At 39.7% G+C, this 22,242-nt stretch overlaps 1 pseudogene; it reads right to left on the bottom strand.

Moving 5' to 3' along the window:
* Positions 1–147: 147 nt before the first annotated feature.
* On the bottom strand, positions 148–246 carry LOC132287549 (small nucleolar RNA R71; annotated as a pseudogene).
* Between the last annotated feature and the right edge of the window lie 21,996 nt (positions 247–22,242).

Below are 22,242 nucleotides of genomic sequence, written 5' to 3'. Positions count from 1 at the left end.
AAGGCCTAAACTTTTTCCATTCACCCTTAAAGATAAGACAAAATATTGGTTTAACAATCTTAGGCCTTTTTCAACAACTTCTTGGGCAGAAATGCAACAAGAGTTCTTGAAGAAGTATTATCCGTTTTCTAAGACTAATGCCATGAGAACCTCAATTCGAGAGTTTTCACAGGGGGATGAGGAAACGTTCCATGAGGCATGGGAATTCTTTAATGAATTGCTTAGGAAATGTCCACATTATGACATGCCCAAATCGCAATTAGTTCAATATTTCTTTGAGAGCTTATCGGACAATTACAAGGGCATGGTTGATGCTTCCATGGGTGGCTCTTACATTGATAGGCATGAGGATGACGTGTGGCGTCTTTATGAGAGCATGAGTGAGAATTCTTTGCATCGAACTTTATCTTCCAAGAAGAGTATGAATTTAAGTGGAAGGAAAAGTGTTGGCTTACATCAAGTCGACCATTCTAATAAAATAGCCGCCGAGATGAAATCATTATCTCAAAGGTTTGATCAATTTTTGATCAACCAAAACTCGGCAAATCAAATATCTTCTATCCCTAACCATTCCCATCATGCATCCAATGAGATATGTATGACTTGTTCAAGTGTTTTACATTCTACTTCCAATTGTCCCCATGGACATGTGCAAAATGAGCATCATAAACAAGTCAATGCAACTTTTGTTAAGGGAACAATCCTTATGCCAATCATTATAATCCTAGTTGGAGGAATCACCCGAATTTCTCTTGGAAAAACCAAGGGGAAGGCTCGAACCTTCCCCAAGGTGGTTTCCAAGGGAAATATATTCCACTTCCGATGCAAAGCCAAGGTTCCTAATGATATAGACCATTTCAATCATGTAATACCCCGAATTTTTTTAAAAGGATAGTCCTGGTATTTTAATTAATTGTTTTGGTTGTATTTCTAAGTTTTTAATTGTTTTGTTGCTTGGGTAATTAACTTGTTTGGATTATTTGATTTAATATTTGATTTAATTGCATTATTTGTTTTTCTTGTATTACTTAGTTTAATTAAATTATTTGAATTGTTTTTATTATTTATGTATCCTTAATTAATTAGTATAAAAGTTTAATTATGTAATTAGGTTAAATGAGTATTTTTATTACGTTAATAAATTCTTTAGGGTTTCTGTTAGAAGTCCCGTGGGTGGAAGCCGACAAAGTTTATAACGAGGGTTGTTTGTCGGCCGAGTTAGGGCTCTATCTCTAATATTACAAGGAGTAAGGTTTTAAAGTTATGCCTATAAATAGAACCATTATGCTATAGCCTAGGGTTTTATGATCATAACTCATAGCACAAAAACGTGAAGTAAGTTCTGTAAAAACAGAGAGATACAAAGTGAGGTTTTGAGAAAACGGAGCACGTTTGGTGTGGGATTCGACTGAGGCTTCAAGGCCAGACCTAGGAGAAGGGAAGAGCAGAAGTAAGAGGAGGATAGACAGTAGTTCAATGTTGCCGGACAGTAGACACGACGCCGAGATTTCAAAACTGAAATCACAGGCAAGTTCTTTTCTTCCTCCTTCCCGTTGGCCTGTGTTCTGTGCACCTAGATAGTCTCTAGGGTCTAATTAATCATTAACTGAGTTTTACATGTATATTAGATACTATATTGATGATACATATATGTGTTGTAATCTGTTAAATTACAGTTCGTGCATGTCTGTTTTCAGTTGTATTCTTAAAGCATGCTTAGTCTGTAGAACTGGTAGTTTTTGTATTTAATTTCAACTGTTGTAAACACATCATGGGGATTATACTGGACACAGTTAGAACTCTTAGGAATAGTTTAAAACCAAATAGACAGGTTGGGAACGACCGGAGACGAAGCAGAAGGTCGCAAAAGTTGCAGCGGTTGAAGACGGTTCTCAGAGGGGGTGAGAGCCGGCTCCATAGAAGTGGGAGCTAGCTCCAAGGTTATTGGAGCTGGCTCCAGGCTGATTGGAGCCTGCTCCCAAAGTTTTGGAGCGAGCTTTACCTCAAAATTGTTTCCTGATGTTGTTTTTGACGCACAGTTTTGAATTATGCGAGGATTGAACTGTTCTAAAAATTTTGGGACTTCACAGAGGGATTAAATGGTTTATTTTAGGTGTTATTAAGACCTTAGATTGGGCCTTTGAGTCAGTGGGACAAACAGTATTAAGTTAGTAAATTTTCTATGCTGCTAACGGATGAAAGACGGATTAATTGCATAACTAAATTTTAGCAATTTAATGGGATTTAGGATGTTTATAAAACTTATTTTAAATGCATGATAGGGTCATCTATGTATTTGTTTAGATCTATACATGCTTTGGGAGGCTAATTATCAAAATATCAAACATTTTCTGCAATTACTTGGATTACTGTTGGATTGCAATTGCTAGAATAATAAAACATTTTCTGCAACTACTTGGATAATGGTTTGGACTGTAAATTACTAAATTATGAATTATATATTGTAATTTACATGGATATGGAGGATTGTATACACCGGTACGGGACGGTGGCATACTAGGGAAGGCTTAGCTTCAAAATGCTAAGACCTAACCTATCGGATTAAAGGAATGGATTGTAAAACATTGAATCCTATTTGTGTTTGAGTCAGACCAACTGACTAAATTGAGTGACTTCTTGGATTAGTTGGTTGTGGTTACGTCATATCAGCTGAATAAGTTGAATGACTAACTGGACTGTGTTTTATATATCACCTCAATGAATAATTGAATGACATACTCTGGATTTGGATGGACTTTAAATATATGGTTATGGTACCACGAGAGGAGCTTGAGTCTCAGGATCGTTGGTTATGGTGTGTATATGCAGTGGATGCGTAGCTGGATATAGTAGGTAGGTGTACCCTGTTAGGTATAGCTACTCATGCCTACCTTTGGTTGCGTTTTCGCATGTTGCCTTCTATTCAGATTGAGACGCCTATTATAGTCTAATGAATGTCCTTTAGTGTGGATATATATAAGTATGGACTACATAGATATTGTGAGGTATCTAGGGTGTATCTGCGTATCGGGTCAGTGTATGGATTGCAGTCAGATTAGAACTTGCTCGTGGGCCTGACCCACCATTTTATTCTTTTCAGGTACAGGACAGTTCCAGCCTTAGAGCTTGATTGTGCTGTTCGAGGATAGTTTTTCATTTGTCAGATTACGTAGGAATTCTCTCGAAGTTTCAGTTTTATTTACTTCCAGTTGTTTCAATTCAGTTGGGATTTTGTTTAGGGGTCCACTAGATGGATTCCCGAGTTGTAATCATGAAGGTTTTGGAAGTTTGACTTTATTAAGTTTTATCAGTTGAGGATTTTATATTAGTATTCTTTTCAGCATTAAATATTGATTCTTATTTCATTTAATCATCTGTATTCATTTTAAAATATTTTGGGCCTGGGCTTACTCAACCCGTGTCTCGGATTTGAGGGGAGGGAGGGTATCACAGTTGGTATTAAAGCACTCCAGGTTCAAGTGTCTCTAGGATATTTCGTATTAAGACTTCCGCGTAGCGTTTTCTCTTGATTAGAGCATAAATTTAGGATTCATCGTATTCCTTTACGGTTCATTTAGAAATTACCGATGTCAAGTTTATTCTGTATTTTTTAGAATGTTTGGCACTAGGAAAAGGATATGGTCCCCGATAAAAGTAAAGAAGGACCCAAAGAGGAAGAAGGTTACTCCGACGATTCCCCTACGAAGGCTGACCAAGAAGGCAGAGTTGGAGGCTAAGGAATTGATTCCAATGGGTGTTGCTTTGAAGTACAAGGCAAGGAAAGTTTCTGCTGTGCGAGATTGGCCACCATACTATGGACCTAACACAACTTCGGTGGTGCTCAAAGTTTAACTAAGCGGAGAGAAAGACCCTGAAGAAGATCAGGATGGAGGAGAAACAGGAGCATCCAAGATGGAGGGCACCGGAGGTCAAGGATGACTGCTCTTTTAAGAGTACTTTTAATTACTGGTCATAGAAGAGGTACTAGTAAAATTATAGTACGGGTTTAATCAAGTACACTTAGATTCTATTAAAGAATATTTTATGATTATTCGTTTGACAGTTTATGGTTTGGAAAAGTTCTTAATAAAGTGAATTCGCGGTTTTGGCTATCTTTATTGTGTTGTGTGATAGCATTTTTGTGATATATATGATTTTATTAAACTATATTGGGATGACTATATTGCATAAATAGATGATTATCCCAGCGGAGTGATTGGGGTTTGTGGAACCAGTAAGCAAATAGTTGCTTGTAAATACATGGTGTGGAGACATGTTGAACTTATGTAAATCAATATGGTAGGTTTGGCTTAGAAGGAGGCATTCCCAGGATAGAACCATAATCTAAAAATGGGACGATTGCGGAGCATTTCGTTTTACCTTATGTGTTTTGCTCTACGGAGTATTTAGAAATATGGGATTTTCATGGATTGGTTGGTGACACACGTATGTAGTAGTCCTAAGGATATTTCTACACTGTTGGACAATATTGCCATTTTTTATAAGAGTGATGTGCCTATGACACTAGATATTGGTAGACTCGGATTTCTAGCCAATCTTTTGTCCTGGACATGCACACTTATGACGTGATACTTGGGATGGGTTAGTTATCACTACCATGCTCAAGTTATTTATTTTGGATAGGTCTATTGTTTTCACCATACCTGGTTAGGATATTTACGTCATTGCTATGCCACGTTTTAACGGGGACACTAGCACTTATTTGTTTTGTATGGAGGAGGGGACTACTGTATCATTGGATAACATGCCAATTGTATAGGATTTCCCGGATGTATTTCAGGAGATTCCAGGGTTGCCGCCTAGTCGAGAGATTGACTTTGTGATAGACTTAGCTCTAGGCACTACGCCTATTGCTAGGGCACCATATAGGATGGCACCAGTGGAGATGCGAGAGCTGAGGGATCAAATTCAGCAATTACTCAGTCAGGGTTTTATTCGTAGGAGTACTTCACCCTGGGAAGCACCGGTGTTATTTGTGAAGAAGAAGGATGGTTCGCTCCGCCTGTGTATAGGTTACAGGTAGTTGAACAATGTTACTATTAGTAACAAATACCCGTTACCTAGGATTGATGATATTTTTGATCAATTGAAGGGAGCTACGTACTTCTCTAAAATTGATCTGTGGTCTAGATATCATCAGCTTTGGGTTCGGGAGCAGGATGTTCTGAGGATAGCGTTTCTCACTAGATATGGATCTTATGAGTTTCGTGTGATGCCGTTCAGATTGACTAATGCACCAGCGGTTTTCATGGATTTAATAAACAGAGTCTTCATGGCTTACTTGGATTAATTTGTCATTGTCTTCATAGATGACATTTTGATTTACTCGAGGTCAGAGGACGATCATATTAGACATCTTTGGATAGTCTTATAGACGCTTCATGAGCACTAGTTGTATGCCAAGTTTGAGAAATGTGAATTTTGGCAGCAGGAGGTGAAATTTATAGGTCACGTGATGTTCGAAAGGGGAATAGCAGTGGATTCGGCCAAATTTTTAGCGGTGGTTGAGTGGGGACAGCCTACATCACCTATCGAGATTCGGAGTTTTCTCGAATTGGCAGGATATTACAGGAGGTTCATCCAGGGGTTCTCAAATATGGCCGGACCACTCACTCATCTGACTAAGAAGGGTGTACGGTTCGTGTGGGATGAAAATTGTCTGAAAGCTTTTGATGAGCTGAAGACTAAGTTGACGTCTGCACCGGTTTTGTCTACCCCACAAAGTAGGATAGAGTATCTTATGTACACAAATGCTTCGTTACAGGGTCTGGGATGTGTGTTGATGCAGGAGGAGCGACTGATTGCGTTTGGATCTCGGAAGCTTAAGCCTCACAAGCTTAATTATCCAACACATGATTTGGAGTTGGCAGCTGTGGTCTTTACCTTACGTATTTAGAGGCATTATCTGTTGGGTGAGTCCTTCAAATTATTCAGTGATCACAAGAGTCTGCAGTATTTGTTCACTCAGTGGGAGCTGAACATGAGACTGCGCAGGTGGTTGGAGTTTGTGAAAGACTATCATTTTTCTATACAATACCATACAGGGAAAGCGAATGTGGTGGCGGATAAACTCAGTCACCGACCTATTGGTAGTCTTTCTGCTCTATTCGCTATTGAGTGGAATGCTTTGAGGACGGTGGATGAGTTGTCGGATGCTTTCATGGCTTGTATAGTAGTTACACCTTCTATCATTCACAAGGTTTTGAAGGCATAACTAACGGATCAGCAGTGCATTGACAAAGTTGCAGAAATAGCTTCCGGAGAGGTTCCATTCTACCATGTTGGGGCTGATGGAGGTTTGCAGTACAAGGGACGGTTAGTGGTACCTTCTGCTGATGATTTGAGGAATGATGTGATGACTGAGACTCATCACTCTGAGTTCTCTGTTCATCCAGAATGGGACAAGATGTATCAGTATATGAAGCGGCAGTTTTGGTGGGCAGGTATGAAGAGGGACATTGCTCTTTTTGTTTCTCAGTGTAGTACTTGTCAGATGGTCAAGATTGATCATCAAAGGCCACTAAGAGCTCTACAGCCATTGCCAATACCGGAGTGGAAATGGGAGAGCATTTTTATGGATTTTGTGGAAGGGTTGCCAAATTCGTTCAAGGATTACAATTATATTTGGGTCATCGTGGATAGATTGACGAAATCAGCTCATTTCTTGCCTATTCGCATTGACTTCACTTCGGAGTAGTTGGCGAGATTTTACATTTCAGAGATTGTGAAGTTGCATGGCATTCAATTGTTTATTCTATCAGATAGGGATTCGAGCTTTGGGTCAGGATTCTGGAAGAGTTTTTAGCAGGCTTTGGGTACAGAATTACACCTTAGTACTGCTTATCATCCTCAGACTGATAGATAGACTGAGAGGGTGAATCAGATTATAGAGGATATGCTTCGGTCTTGTGTTCTTGATTTCAAGGGTTACTGGGAGGATTACTTACCGCTTGTGGAGTTTGCGTATAACAATAGTTTCCAGAAGACTATTGGGATGGCAACATTTGAGGCGTTATATGACTAACCGTGCCGATCGCCTATTTGTTGGATGGAGGTTGGCGGGAGCATAATTTTGGGTCCGGAGTTCATCAAGGATACTTCGGAGAAAATTGCTCTTATTAAGGATCGCATGCGCACTGCTCAAAGTAGGCAGAAAAGTTATGCGGATCGTCGCACACGCGCTTTGGAGTTTCAGGTTGGGGATCAAGTTCTCCTCAAAGTGTCTCCTATGAAGGGTGTAATGCGCTTTGGGAAGAAAGGGAAGTTGTCTCCGTGGTTTGTCAGTCCATTTATGATTACGGATCAAGTTGGAGCTGTCGTTTATCGGTTGGCACTTCCGGATAATTTGGATCGCATTCATAACGTGTTTCATGTTTCCATGTTGCGAAAATTTCTGCGAGATGAGGATCGGTATCAGCATATCAATGTTGGGGAGATTGAGTTGCAGCTAGATGCAACTTATTTGGAACCACCGTGTCGTATTATCGACCGTCGGGATCAAATCCTTCGTAATAAAGTTCTCCCTTTTGTGCGTGTTCGGTGGAGTCATCAAAATGAGGCTAAGTCTACTTGGGAATGGGAGGATGTCATTCGCTCGCAGTTTCCTGAAATATTGGAAGAAGGTAAGAGCGAATTTCGAGGACGGAATTTCTTTTGTTAGGGGGGAAGAATGTAATACCCCTAATTTTAATAGGATAGTCCTGGTATTTTAATTAATTGTTTTGGTTGTATTTTTAAGTTTTTAATTGTTTTGTTGCTTGGTTAATTAACTTGTTTGGATTATTTGATTTAATTACTTTATTTGTTTTTCTTGTATTATTTAGTTTAATTAAATTATCTGAATTTTTATTATTATTTATGTGTCCTAAATTAATTAGTATAAAGGTTTAATTATGTAATTAGGTTAAATGAGTATTTTTATTACGTTAATAAATTCTTTAGGGTTTCTGTTAGAAGTCCCGTGGGTGGAAGCCGACAAAGTTTATAACGAAGGTTGTTTGTCAGCCGAGTTAGGGCTCTGTCTCTAATATTACAAGGAGTAGGGTTTTAGAGTTATGCCTATAAATACAACCATTATGCTGTAGCCTAGGGTTTTACGATCATAACTCATAGCACAAAAACATGAAGTAAGTTCTATAAAAACAGAGAGATACAGAGTGAGGTTTTTAGAGAATAAAGCACGCTCGGTGTGGGATTCGACTGAAGCTTCAAGGTCGGACCTAGGAGAAGGGAAGAGCAGAAGTAAGAGGAGGATAGACAGTAGTTTAGTGTTGCCGGACAGTGGACACGACACTGAGATTTCAAAATTGAAATCACAGGCAAGTTCTTTTCTTCTTCCTTCCCGTTGGCCTGTGTTCTGTGCACCTAGATAGTCTCTAGGGTCTAATTAATCATTGAATGAGTTTTACATGTATATTAGATGCTATATTGATGATATATATGTGTTGCAATCTGTTAAATTACAGTTCGTGCATGTCTATTTTCAGTTGTATTCTTAAAGCATGCTCAGTCTGTAGAACTGGTAGTTTTCGTATTTAATTTCAACTACTGTAAACACATCGTGGGGATTATACTGGACATAGTTAGAACTCTTAGGAATAGTTTAAAACCAAATAGATAAGTTGGGAGCGACCGGAGACGAAGCAGAAGGTCGCAGAAGTTGCAGCGGTTGAAGACGGCGCTCAAAGGAGGTGAGAGTCGGCTCCATAGAAGTGGGAGCCGGCTCCCACACTTGTAGATCTAGCTCCAAGGTTATTGGAGCCAGTTCTAGGCTGATTGGAGCCTGCTCCCAAAGTTTTGGAGCAGACTTTACCTTAAAATTGTTTCATGATGTTGTTTTTGACGCACTGTTTTGAATTATGTGAGGATTGAACTGTTCTAAAAATTTTGGGACTTCACAGAGGGATTAAATGGTTTATTTTGGGTGTTATTAAGACCTTGGATTAATCAAAGTTTGCTTCTGAGTTAGTGGGACAAACAGTATTAAATTAGTAAATTTTCTATACTGTTAACGGATGAAAGACGGATTAATTGCATAACTAAATTTTAGCAATTAAATGGGATTTAGGATGTTTATAAAACTTATTTTAAATACATGATAGGGTCATCTATGTATTTGTTCTGATCTATACATGCTTTGGGATGCTAATTGTCGAAATATCAAACATTTTCTACAATTACTTGGATTACTGTTGGATTGCAATTGCTAGAATAATGAAACGTTTTCTGCAATTAATGGCTTGGACTATAAATTACTAAATTATGAATTATATATAGTAATTTACATGGATATGGAGGATTGTATGCACCGGTATGGGATGGTGGCATATTAGAGACGGTTTAGCTTCAAAATGCTAAGACCTAACCTATCGGATTAAAGGAATGGATTATAAAATATTGAATCCTATTTGTGTTTGAGTTAGACCAACTAACTAAGTTGAGTGACTTCCTGGATTAGTTGGTTATAGTTAAGTCATATCAGCTAAATAAGTTGAATGACTAACTGGACTGTGTTTTGTATGTCACCTCAATGAATAATTGAATGAAATACTCTGGATTTGGACGGACTTTAGATATATGGTTATGGTACCATGAGATGAGCTTGAGTCTCAAGCTCATTGGTTATGGTGCGTATATGCAGTGGATGTGTAGCTGGATATAGTACGTATGTGTACCCTGTTAGGTCTAGGTACTCATGCCCATCTTTGGGTGCGTTTGCGCATGTTGCCTTCTATTCAGGTTGAGACCCCTATTATAGTCTAGTGAATATCCTTTAGTGTGGATATATATATGTATGGACTACATAGATATTGTGAGGTATCTAGGGTGTATCTGCGTATTGGGTCACTGTATGGATTGTAGTTAGATTAGAACTTGCTCGTGGGCCTGACCCACTCTTTTATTCTTTTCAGGTACAGGACGGTTCCAACCTTAGAGCTTGATCGTGCTGTTCGAGGACAGTTCTCCATTTTTCAAATTACGTAGGACTTCTCTTGATGTTTCAGTTTTATTTACTTCCAGTTATTTCTATTCAGTTGGGATTTTGTTTAGGGTTGCACTGGATGGATTCCCGAGTTGTAATCATGGAGGTTTTGGAAGTTGAATTTTATTAAGTTTTATCAGTTGAGGATTTTATATTAGTATTTTTTTTAGCTTTTAATATTTATTCTTATTTCATTTTGTCATCTGTGCTCGTTTTAAAATATTAATTGTTTGATATTTCCCTCAGGTTTGGGCCTGGGCCTGATCAACCTATGTCTCGGATCCGAGGGGTATCACAGTTGGTATCAGAGCACTCCAGGTTTAAGTGTCTCTAGGATGTTTCGTATTAAAACTTCCGCGTAGCGTTTTCTCTTGATTAGAGCTTAAGTTTAGGATTCATCGTATTCCTTTACTAATCATTTAGAAAGTACTAATGTCAAGTTTATTCTATAAGTTCAGAATATTTGGCACTAGGGAATGGATGTGGTCCACGATGAAAGCAAAGAAGGACCCAAGGAGGAAGAAGGTTACTCCAACGATTCCCCTACGAAGGCCGACCAAGAAGGCAAAGTTGGAGACTAAGGAATTGATTCCAATGGGTGTTGTTTCGGAGTATAAGGCAAGGAAGGTTTCTGTTGTGCGAGATTGGCCACCACACTGTAGATATAACACAACTTCGGTGGTGCTCAAAGCTGAACCAAGCGGAGGGGAAGACCCCGAAGAAGATCAGGAAGGAGGAGATACCGGAGCATCCAAGATGGAGGGCACCGGAGGTCAAGGATGACTGCTCTTTTAAGAGTACTTTTAATTATTGGTGGTAGAGGAGGTACTAGTAAAAGTGTAGTACGGGTTTAATCAAGTACACTAGGATTCTGCTAAAAAATATTTTATAATTATTCGTTTGACAGTTTATGGTTTGGAAAAGTTCTTAATAAATTGAACTAGCGGTTTTGGCTATCTTTATTGTGTTGTGTGATAGCATTTTTGTAATATATATGGTTTTATTAAACTATATTGGGATGATTATGTTGCATAAATAGATGATTATCCCAGTGGAGTGATTGGGGTTTGTGGAACCAGCAAGCAAATAGTTGCTTGTAAATACACGGTGTGAAGACAAGTTAATTACCAAGAAGTTTATAAGAGAACTTGTGTAAATCAATATGGTAGGTTTGGTTTAGAACGAGGCATTCCCAGGATAGAACCATAATCTAAAAATGGGATGATTGCAGAGTATTTCGTTTTACCTTACATGTTTTGCTCTATGGAGTATTTAGAAATATGGGATTTTTCATGGATTGGTTGGTGACACACGTATGTAGTAGTCCTCATGATATTTCTACACTGTTGGGCAATACTGCCATTTTTCATAAGAGTGATGTGTCTATGATACTAGATATTGGTAGACTCGGATTTTTAGCCAATCTTTTGTCCTGAACATGCACACTTATGACGTGATACTTGGGATGGGTTGGTTATCACTACCATGCTCAAGTTATTTGTTTTGGATAGGTCTATTGTGTTCACCATACCTGGTCAGGATATTTACGTCGTTGCTATGCCACGTTTTAACCGGGACACTAGCACTTATTTGTTTTGTATAAAGGAGGAGACGGAGGAGGGGACTGCTGTATCATTGGATAACATGCCAATTGTATAGGATTTCGCAGATGTATTTTAGGAGATTCAAGGGTTGCCGCCTAGTCGAGAGATTGACTTTGTGATAGACTTAGCTCCAGGCATTACGCCTATTGCTAGGGCACCATATAGGATGGCACCAGTGGAGATGCAAGAGCTGAGGGATCAGATTCAGCAATTACTCAGTCAGGGTTTTATTCGTAGGAGTACTTCACCCTGGGGAGCACCGGTGTTATTTGCGAAGAAGAAGGATGGTTCGCTCCACCTGTGTATAGGTTACAGGGAGTTGATCAAGCTTACTATTAGTAACAAGTACCTGTTACCTAGGATTAATGATCTTTTTGATCAATTGAAGGGAGCTACGTACTTCTCTAAAATTGATCTGCGGTCTGGATATCATCAGTTTTGGGTTCGGGAGTAGGATGTTCTGAGGATAGCGTTTCTCACTAGATATGGATCTTATGAGTTTCATGTGATGACGTTCAGAATGACTAATGCACCAGCGGTTTTCATAGATTTAATGAACAGAGTCTTCAGGGCTTACTTGGATCAATTTGTCATTGTCTTCATAGATGACATTTTGATTTACTCGAGGTCAAAGGACAATCATGCTAGACGTCTTCGGATAGTCTTATAGACGCTTCGTAAGCACCAGTTGTATGCCAAGTTCGAGAAATGTGAATTTTGGCAGCGGTATATGAAATTTCTGGGTCACATGGTGTTCGAAAGGGAATAACAGTGGATTCGGCCTAAGTTTTAGCGGTGGTTGAGTGGGGACAGCCTACATCACCTACCGAGATTCGAAGTTTTCTTGGATTGGCAGGATATTATAGGAGGTTCATCCAGGGGTTCTCAAACATAGTCGGACCATTCACTCATCTGACTAAGAAGGGTGTACGGTTCGTGTGAAATGAAAATTGTCAGAAAGCTTTTGATGAGCTGAAGACTAAGTTGACTTCTGCACCAGTTTTGTCTACCCCACAGAGCAAGATAGAGTATCTTGTGTACACAGATGCTTCGTTGCAGGGTCTGGGATGTGTGTTGATACAGGAGGAGCGACTAATTTCGTATGGATCTCGAAAGCTTAAGCCTCACAAGCTTAATTATCCAACACATGATTTAGAGTTGGCAGCTGTGGTCTTTGCCTTTCATATTTGGAGGCATTATCTGTTGGGTGAGTCCTTCAGATTATTCAGCGATCACAAGAGTCTGCAGTATTTTGTTCACTCAGTGGGAGCTGAATATGATACAGCACAGGTAGTTGGAGTTTGTGAAAGACTATCACTTTTCTATACAGCACCATCCAGGGAAAGCGAATGTGGTGGCGGATACACTCAGTCGCCGACCTTTGGTAGTCTTTCTGCTCTATTCGCTACTGAGTGGAATGCTTTGAGGACGGTGGACGAGTTGTCGGATGCTTTCATGGCTTGTATGGTAGTTACACCTTCTATCATTCACAAGGTTTTGGAGGCACAACTAACGGATCAGCAGTGCATTGACAAAGTTACAGAAATAACTTCCGGAAAGGTTCCATTCTACCATGTTAGGGCTGATGGAGGTTTGCGGTACAAGGGACGGTTAGTGGTACCATCTGCTGATGATTTGAGGAAGGATGTGATGACTGAGACTTATCACTCTGAGTTATCTGTTCATCCAGGAGGGGACAAGATGTATCAGGAAATGAAGCGACAGTTTTGGTGGGCAGGTATGAAGAGGGACATTGCTCTTTTTGTTTTTCAGTGTAGTACTTGTCAGATGGTTAAGATTGATCATCAAAGGCCGCTTGGAGCTCTACAGCCACTGCCGATACCGGAGTGGAAATGGGAGAGCATTTCTGTGGATTTTGTGGAAGGGTTGTCAAATTCCTTCAAGGATCACAATTACATTTGGGTCATCGTGGATAGATTGACGAAATCAGCTCATTTCTTGCCTATTTGCACTGACTTCATTTCGGAGCAGTTGGCGAGACTTTACATTTCAGAGATTGTGAAGTTGCACGGCATTCCGTTATCTATTCTATCAGACAGGGATTCGAGCTTTGGGTCAGGATTCTGGAAGAGTTTTCAGCAGGCTTTGGGTCCAGAATTTCACTTTAGTACTACTTATCATCCTCAGACTGATGGACAGACTGAGAGGGTGAATCAGATTATAGATGATACGCTTCGGTTTTGTGTTCTTGATTTCGAGGGTCACTGGGAGGATTACTTACCTCTTGTAGAGTTTGAGTATAATAATAGTTTCTAGAAGACTATTGGGATGGCACCATTTAAGGCGTTATATAGCCGACCATGCCGATCGCCTGTTTGTTAGATGGAGGTTGGCGAGAGCAAATTTTTGGGTCCTGAGTTCAACAAGGATACTTTGGAGAAAATTACACTTATTAAGGATCGCATTCGTACTGCTCAGAGTAGGCAGAAGAGTTATGTGGATCATCGCACACGCGCTTTAGAGTTTCAGGTTGGGGATCAAGTTCTCCTCAAAATGTATCCTGTGAAGGGTGTAATGTGCTTTGGGAAGAAAGAGAAGTTGTCTCCGCGGTTTGTCGGTCCATTTATGATTACAGATCGAGTTGGAGTTGTCGCTTATCGGTTGGCACTTTCGGATAATTTGGATCACGTTCACAACGTGTTTCATGTTTCCAAGTTGCGAAAATTTCTGCGAGATGAAGATCGGTATCAGCATATCGATGTTAAGGAGATTGAGTTACAGTCGAACGCAATTTATTTGGAGCCATCGTGTGGTATTGTCGACCGTCGGGATCAAATCCTTCGTAATAAAGTTGTCCCTTTGGTGCGTGTTCAGTGGAGTCATCAAAATGAGGCTGAGTCTACTTGGGAACGGGAGGATGACATTTGCTCGCAGTTTTCTGAAATATTGAAAGAAGGTAAGAGCGAATTCCGAGGACGAAATTCCTTTTGTTAGGGGGGAAGAATGCAATACCCCTAATTTTAAAAGGATAGTCCTGGTATTTTAATTAATTGTTTTGGTTGTATTTTTAAGTTTTTAATTATTTTGTTACTTGGTTAATTAACTTGTTTGGATTATTTGATTTAATTGCATTATTTGTTTTTCTTGTATTACTTAGTTTAATTAAATTATCTGAATTGTTTTTATTATTTATGTGTCCTTAATTAATTAGTATAAAGGTTTAATTATGTAATTAGGTTAAATGAATATTTTTATTACGTTAATAAATTCTTTAGGGTTTTTGTTAGAAGTCCCGTGGGTGGAAGCCGACAAAGTTTATAACGAGGGTTGTTTGTCGGCTGAGTTAGGGCTCTATCTTAAATATTACGAGGAGTAGGGTTTTAGAGTTATGCCTATAAATATAACCATTATGCTGTAGCCTAGGGTTTTACGATCATAACTCATAGCACAAAAATGTGAAGTAAGTTCTGTAAAAACAGAGAGATACAAAGTGAGGTTTTGAGAGAACAGAGCACGTTCGGTGTGGGATTCGACTAAGGCTTCAAGGTCAGACCTAGGAGAAGGGAAGAGCAGAAGTAAGAGGAGGATAGACAGTAGTTCAGTGTTGCTGGACAGTGGACACGACACCGAGATTTCAAAACTGAAATCATAAGCAAGTTCTTTTCTTCCTCCTTCCCGTTGGCCTGTGTTCTGTGCACCTAGATAGTCTCTAGGGTCTAATTAATCATTAACTGAGTTTTACATGTATTTTAGATGCTATATTGATGATATATATGTGTTGTAATATGTTAAATTACAGTTCGTGCATGTCTGTTTTCAGTTATTTTCTTAAAGCCTGCTTAGTCTGTAGAACTGGTAGTTTTTGTATTTAATTTTAAATACTGTAAACACATTATGGGGATTGTACTGGACACAGTTAGAACTCTTAGGAACAGTTTAAAACCAAATAGACAGGTTGGGAGCGACCGGAGACAAAGCAGAAGGTTGCAGAAGTTGCAGCGGTTGAAGACGGCTCTTAGAGGAGGTGAGAGCCAGCTCCATAGAAGTGGGAGTCGGCTCCCACACATGTATAGCCGGCTCTAAGGTTATTGGAGCCAGCTCCAGGCTGATTGGAGCCTGCTCCCAAAGTTTTGGAGCAGGCTCTACCTCAAAATTGTTTCCTGTTGTTGTTTTTGACGCACTGTTTTTAATTGTGCGAGGATTGAACTGTTCTGAAAATTTTAGGACTTCACAGAGGGATTAAATGGTTTTTTTTGGGTGTCATTAAGACCTTAGATTGATCAAGGTTGGCCTCTGAGTCAGTGGGACAAATAGAATTAAATTAGTAAATTTTCTATACTGTTAATGGATGAAAGACGGATTAATTACATAACTAAATTTTAGCAATTTAATGAGATTTAGGATGTTTATAAAACTTATTTTAAATGCATGATAGGGTCATCTATGTATTTGTTCAGATCTATACATGCTTTGGGATGCTAATTGTCGAAATATCAAACCTTTTCTGCAATTACTTGGATTACTGTTGGGTTGTAATTGCTAGAATAATGAAACGTTTTCTGCAACTACTTGGATAATGGTTTGGACTATAAATTACTAAATTATGAATTATATATTGTAATATACATGGATATGGAGGATTGTATGCACCGGTATAGGACGGTGGCATACTAGGGACGGTTTAGCTTCAAAATGCTAAGACCTAACCTATCGGATTAAAGGAATGGATTGTAAAATATTTGTGTTTGAGTCAGACCAACTGACTAAGTTGAGTGACTTCTTGGATTAGTTGGTTGTAGTTAAGTCATATCAGCTAAATAAGTTGAATAACTAACTGGACTGTGTTTTGTATGTCACCTCATTGAATAATTGAATGACATACTCTGGATTTGGACGGACTTTAGATATATGGTTATGGTACAATGAGATGAGCTTGAGTCTTAGGCTTGCTGGTTAGGGTGCATATATACAGTGGATGCGTAGCTGGATATAGTAGGTAGGTGTACCCTGTTAGGTCTAGGTACTTATGTCCACCTTTGGGTGCGTTTTTGCATCTTGCCTTCTATTCAGGTTGAGATCCCTATTATAGTCTAGTGAATGTCCTTTAGTGTCGATATATATATGTATGGACTACATAGATATTGTGAGGTATCTAGGGTGTATCTGTGTATTGGGTCAGTGTATGGATTGTAGTTAGATTAGAACTTGCTCATGGGCCTGTCCCACTCTTTTATTCTTTTCAGGTACAGGACGGTTCCAACCTTAGAGCTTGATCGTGCTGTTCGAGGACAGTTTTCCATTCGTTAGATTACATAGTACTTCTTTTGATGCTTCAGTTTTATTTACTTCCAGTTATTTCAGTTCAGTTGGGATTTTATTTAGGGTCCACTAGATGGATTTCCGAGTTGTAATCATGGAGGTTTTGGAAGCTAGATTTTATTAAGTTTTATCAGTTAAGGATTTTATATTAGTATTCTTTTCAGCTTTTAATATTTATTCTTATTTAATTTTCTCATCTGTGTTCGTTTTTAAATATTAATTATTTGATATTTCCCTCGGGTTTGGGCCTGGGCCTGGGCCTGGGCCTGATCAACCCGTGTCTTGGATCCGAGAGGTATCACAAATCACAAGGAAATCAATTCTCTAATTCTCATTTTCTTAATTAACCATTATATTCTCAAGGAAATTCTAGGAGTTATGCTTTCGAAGAGAAAGTTTTGACCGCTCTAGGCACTCTAGAGGCTAACACACAATTACTTCATTCTCATTCTGAATCCATTGCTAAGCTAGAAACCCAAGTAGGGCAAATAGCTAGTACTTTGAATGCTAGAGAGAAAAGGAAAATGCCTTTGAATGCCCCACAAAAGTAAAAATGTGTTGTGGAGACTCATTCCTCATCGGAAGGTCACACAATAGAACATGTCAATGCGGTGAGTACCTTGAGAAGTGAGAAGATTGTGGATAACCAAGTGGGTATGTCCAATGAAGAGAGTGAACCGGTGCAACCACAAGTGGACATCAGTCCCGTTTCACATCCTATTCCTCCTTCATTGTATATACATGATTTTTCAAATGAGAATGTGTTGAAAAATGATTTGAAAAGTGATTTTGAAAAGAAAGATTTACAACATGATTTCAAAACTTCTTGTGTTGAAGAGACTTCAAAGAAAATTTCTGAAAAGGTTTTTGAGCCAAGAGCTCAATTCCCGGATGCCTTAAAAAGATCTATTTCAAATGACAAGCAAAAGGCCAAAGCAAATGAAATTATGGATGTGTTTAGGCAAGTGAAAGTCAATCTTCCACTTTTGGATGCAATCAAGAAAATTCGGGCTTATGCCAAGTTTCTAAAAGACTTATGCACACAAAAGAGGAAGAACAAAAGCCAAGCACCTAGGAAATTGGTCTTAACCGAGCAAGTAAGCTCAATTTTGCAGCATAACACTCTTCCGAAGTTTAAGGACCCCGGTTCACCTACCACTTCATGCATCATTGGAGATCATATCATTAATCGGGCTTTTTTTGACTTAGGGGCAAGGGTTAATATTCTTCCATACTCGGTATATGTCAAATTAGGCTTAGGAGACTTGAAACCGACGTCGGTGGTTTTGCAACTTGCCGATCTATCCATCCAAAAGCCTAGGGGTATCATTGAGGATGTATTGATTAAGATTAATAAATTCTTCTTTCCCGTTGATTTCGTTGTCATTGACACGGAACCGGTCCCGAATCCTAAGAGCCAAATTCCCATTATCCTTGGCCGTCCTTTCTTGGCAACCGCGAATGCCAACATTAATTGCAGGACAGGGATAATGAAGATTTCATTTGGCCACATGAAGGTAAAATGGAATATTTTTAATCCAACCCCCAATTCATTTGACAAGCATGAAGAAGTTAATGTTGTGGAGAAATGTCATGACCTTAAATGTGAAGGAATTGAGTTTTTGTGTGAGACCAACAATTCAAAAAGTCCATCTTCAACCTTGAACCAAAGAAAATTGTTTCAAAGTCTTGTTTTGAAAGGGCGTGGAAGCCCAAAGATTGCTTTAACTAAGGAACCATTTGTTGGGTGGAGTTCAAAACACTTATCACCCCATCAAGGAGGGGATGCACTACAAGATGTTTGATCCGGGCTAAAAGAGCCCAACGTCTTGCTAGAAATGTTAAAGACTAGCAAGACATTTCGTAGGGTGTCAAAACCCTATTCCTCCCTCATTTCTATCTTTAATTTCATTTCTTGCGAAGTCTAGATATTGGCTTTGGGTTCATATGCATTGCTGGGAACTGTGATTAGGATTGCATGCACTTTTATGTTGAAATTGAGCATTTTGCATAAGTTCGATCATTTTCAAAATGAGTTCGATCGATCGAACTTCCCACCTGTGTCAAACCTGCATCCAAATCACTCTATGTCCAATCGTTCGAATAAAACCTGCATATTTCAGCTTTCTATCCCATCGTTCAAACTTGTTCCTAGATCGATCTTTAGTTCTTCGATCAATCCAACTTTATCTTGGATCGATCTGCAGTTCCAACACTTTGAAATTTTTTGAACCTGCATCACCTGCATCCAAAAGCCTCTCTGTCTCATCGATCGAACATTTCTTCAAATCTTTACATTCTCGATTAATCAAAAATATTCTGAGATCGATCTTGGAGAAATCGATCTTTGTTCTTTGATTTTCAATTTTGACTTTGTTTTGACTTTGTTTTAAATTCTTAATTTCAAAAATTCCAAAAAAATATATATTTTTTATTTATTGTCATTTTTATTTTTATTTTCATTTGCAAATATATATATATATATATATATATATATATATATATATATATAAATCCTAAAAATATGTTTACTTTTTATTTTTCAAATATCCCAAAAATATTTTGTCACTTAAGAGGAGAGATCGATGTCAGTTCGATCGATCTGAGGATTCAGTTCGATCAATCGAACCGGCAAGGGAATGTTTTTAAAAATTGATTTAGGGTCATTCGATCGATTTCACAAGAATTGATCTCAAACCCTCGTTTCACCCTTCGCCGCTGCATCCCAACTCTTCTCCATCTCCGGCGAGACTCCGGTGACCATCCTAGGCGTCGATCCTCTCTCTTCCATCGTAGATCTTATTCGCATCTCACCCCCTTCGCATCTCCACTTCTCTCTTGATTCCGGTGAGATCCGAATCCTACTCTTGTGATTTCAAGCTTCGATTTGATGCATATATGTTTTACATGTTAGATCTAAGTTGTTATGATGATAAATATCTCCATTGATGTAGCTTTGAGCTCTGTGTATATATGTTTTCGAATTGTTCTTGATTTGACTTAATTTTGAGGTTATGGGCCGAACCAAGTGACCCAATATGTTGATTTGTAGTGTAGATGGGCCCACGACCATGTTCGTGAAGGCCCCGTGCCATCTACGTCATAGATCTGTGACTTTTCGAGTTTCACTTCACAGTTCGATCGATCGAACTTTTTACTCGATCGATCTGTAACAGATCGATCTCACTTATTCTCGATCGATCGAACTTGAATCGATCTCACATTTTTGTGATCGATCGAACTTCACAGATATATTTCACACATTTCACACACCATCTCTTGTGTTTCATGCTATCTCATACATGCCCAATGCCTGTGTTTTCCACATTGGATGCATTCTATACTTATACTGTCTAGTATGCTTTACATCATGCCACTCATTTCTTGTCACTTGCATAGATTCATGTTCCTTATATGTTTTGTCTATCCTATTTGACATACATGATTCTATAAACTGTTCTTTAATTCTTTATGCTAGCACTGACTCCCATTTTGCAAGTTCTTCTTTTTTGCAATCCACGGCAAGGGTCAAGACTGTTGTACGTGGACACTATCACTACCAGGCCAAGCAGAGTTTGGATGATGAGGCAGGTCCATCTCACGCCCAGGACCCCATTCAGGAGGAGCGAGCATAGCCCACTCCACCTCAGTCTCCAGTTGACAGTCGACTACAGTCTTCCGCCGAGGCATCTTCTTCACAGGCTGACGCTGAGGCTGAGCACATACCATCTCCATCACCACCGCCATTTCAGCCAGCCCAGCACTTAGACCGGCCATTACATAGATACTCACGCCTTCGAGTGGCGTATGAGTCGGTCTTTGACATGAACTACTTATCCCGGTCTGTTCTTACTAGAGCAGCTTATCATGATATATACCGGAGGGGCATCTCAGCTATACTACCCCCTATCACATACCCAGTGTACCCGAGGTTAGTCTGGATGTTCTTCCAGAACCTCCGACCTGCCCCGAGTAACCTGGCAGAGCTGCGGACTACCATCGACGGCCATCCTATCACTATCACGGTGGACACTCTTTCCAGATCCTGCCGTTGTCCACACGTCTGCCCTCCCGATCTCCAGGATACCTATCCTACTCTATGGAGGCCTACACATGCAGACATAGCCGTTTTACTCACAGGTCACTATGCCAGTGGCGAGACCTTCGCCACCCAGACTTATCTGCTAGATGACCTGTGGTTTTTCTATTCGGTGCTATACCAAAATATTTTCATGGCCGGCCACAAGACACAGAGGCGAGGTGACTATCTTACAGCTCTATACGCCTTCTATACAGGGCACTGGCTGTCCATTCCTGCGCTCATCTGGAGCGTCATGATGAAGCTGTATGTCAACCACATCAGCAAGGCCAAGCCCAAAAAGGCTAAGTATCTCCCATTTGGCCATCTCATCACACAGATTCTGAGAGACCAGCGCTATCCCTTCTAGCCACAGGAGCAGACTGAGTCTGGGGCCTATTCATTCAAGAAGAAAGACTGGGATAAGAGCTACAACGTTCTTATCAAGAGTCTGCGGGACGACGCTGCCGAGGTAGTCGAGGAGCTAGAGAGAGAGGAAATGGAGTAAGCAGCGGCAGCAGCAGCACAAGCGGCGGACGATATACCAGTCGATCCACCTGCCATGCACATAGATATTGATTTGGAACAACGCGCAGAGGACCAGGAACATCACTCTCTGGCTGGTTCGCCCATTCATGATGAGGAGCAGGCTCAGGATCATTATTCTCCCGCTCCAGCTGTACCTCAGGCTCCAACACAGACACCCAGCTTTGGAGAGCGACTCTAGGCTTTGGAGGATGTTGTAGTATCCATTCGCGCCGACACGGTCTCTATCCGAGAGGATGTCGTCTCCATCCGAGTTGTCATTACATCTCTCCGTACCGATATCATGGCTGCATTGCGAGGCTTATCTCGAGATATCCGCGGAGCACGCCCTACCCGTCCTACCTCATCTTCCTGATCTCTCTATCCCTTTACTCCTATCGTTTTATATATCTGTGATACATTATTACTGTTACTCTATTTTTGTAGCCAGTCTATTGGCCCTGATAGTGTGTTATGATGTATATTATTTCTGTTTATACATACTATATGTTGGATGTCATACCTTATATTGATATATCTGTTTGTGATTGACTCCATCAGGTGCATCCCCGTGACATCAGTGAGAGAGAGTACAGCCCAAAATTTTCAGTACCACCCTTATACCTCTCTCTATTTTCGGTTGCTATCCAATTTACACTTGCATGTCCACTATGCATTATTATTATCCCTTTTGTTATCTGATGAGTTTTATCCAAGTGCCAAATTTTCAGGACCACAGTTAATCCCAAGTT

This window comes from Cornus florida, unplaced genomic scaffold (genome assembly GCF_030987335.1).
Source record: "Cornus florida cultivar Cherokee Brave unplaced genomic scaffold, ASM3098733v1 CherokeeBrave_3.0.0_Hap2_Chr11, whole genome shotgun sequence".
Classification (NCBI taxonomy): domain Eukaryota; kingdom Viridiplantae; phylum Streptophyta; class Magnoliopsida; order Cornales; family Cornaceae; genus Cornus; species Cornus florida.
This window is presented reverse-complemented; position numbering and strand designations above follow the sequence as displayed.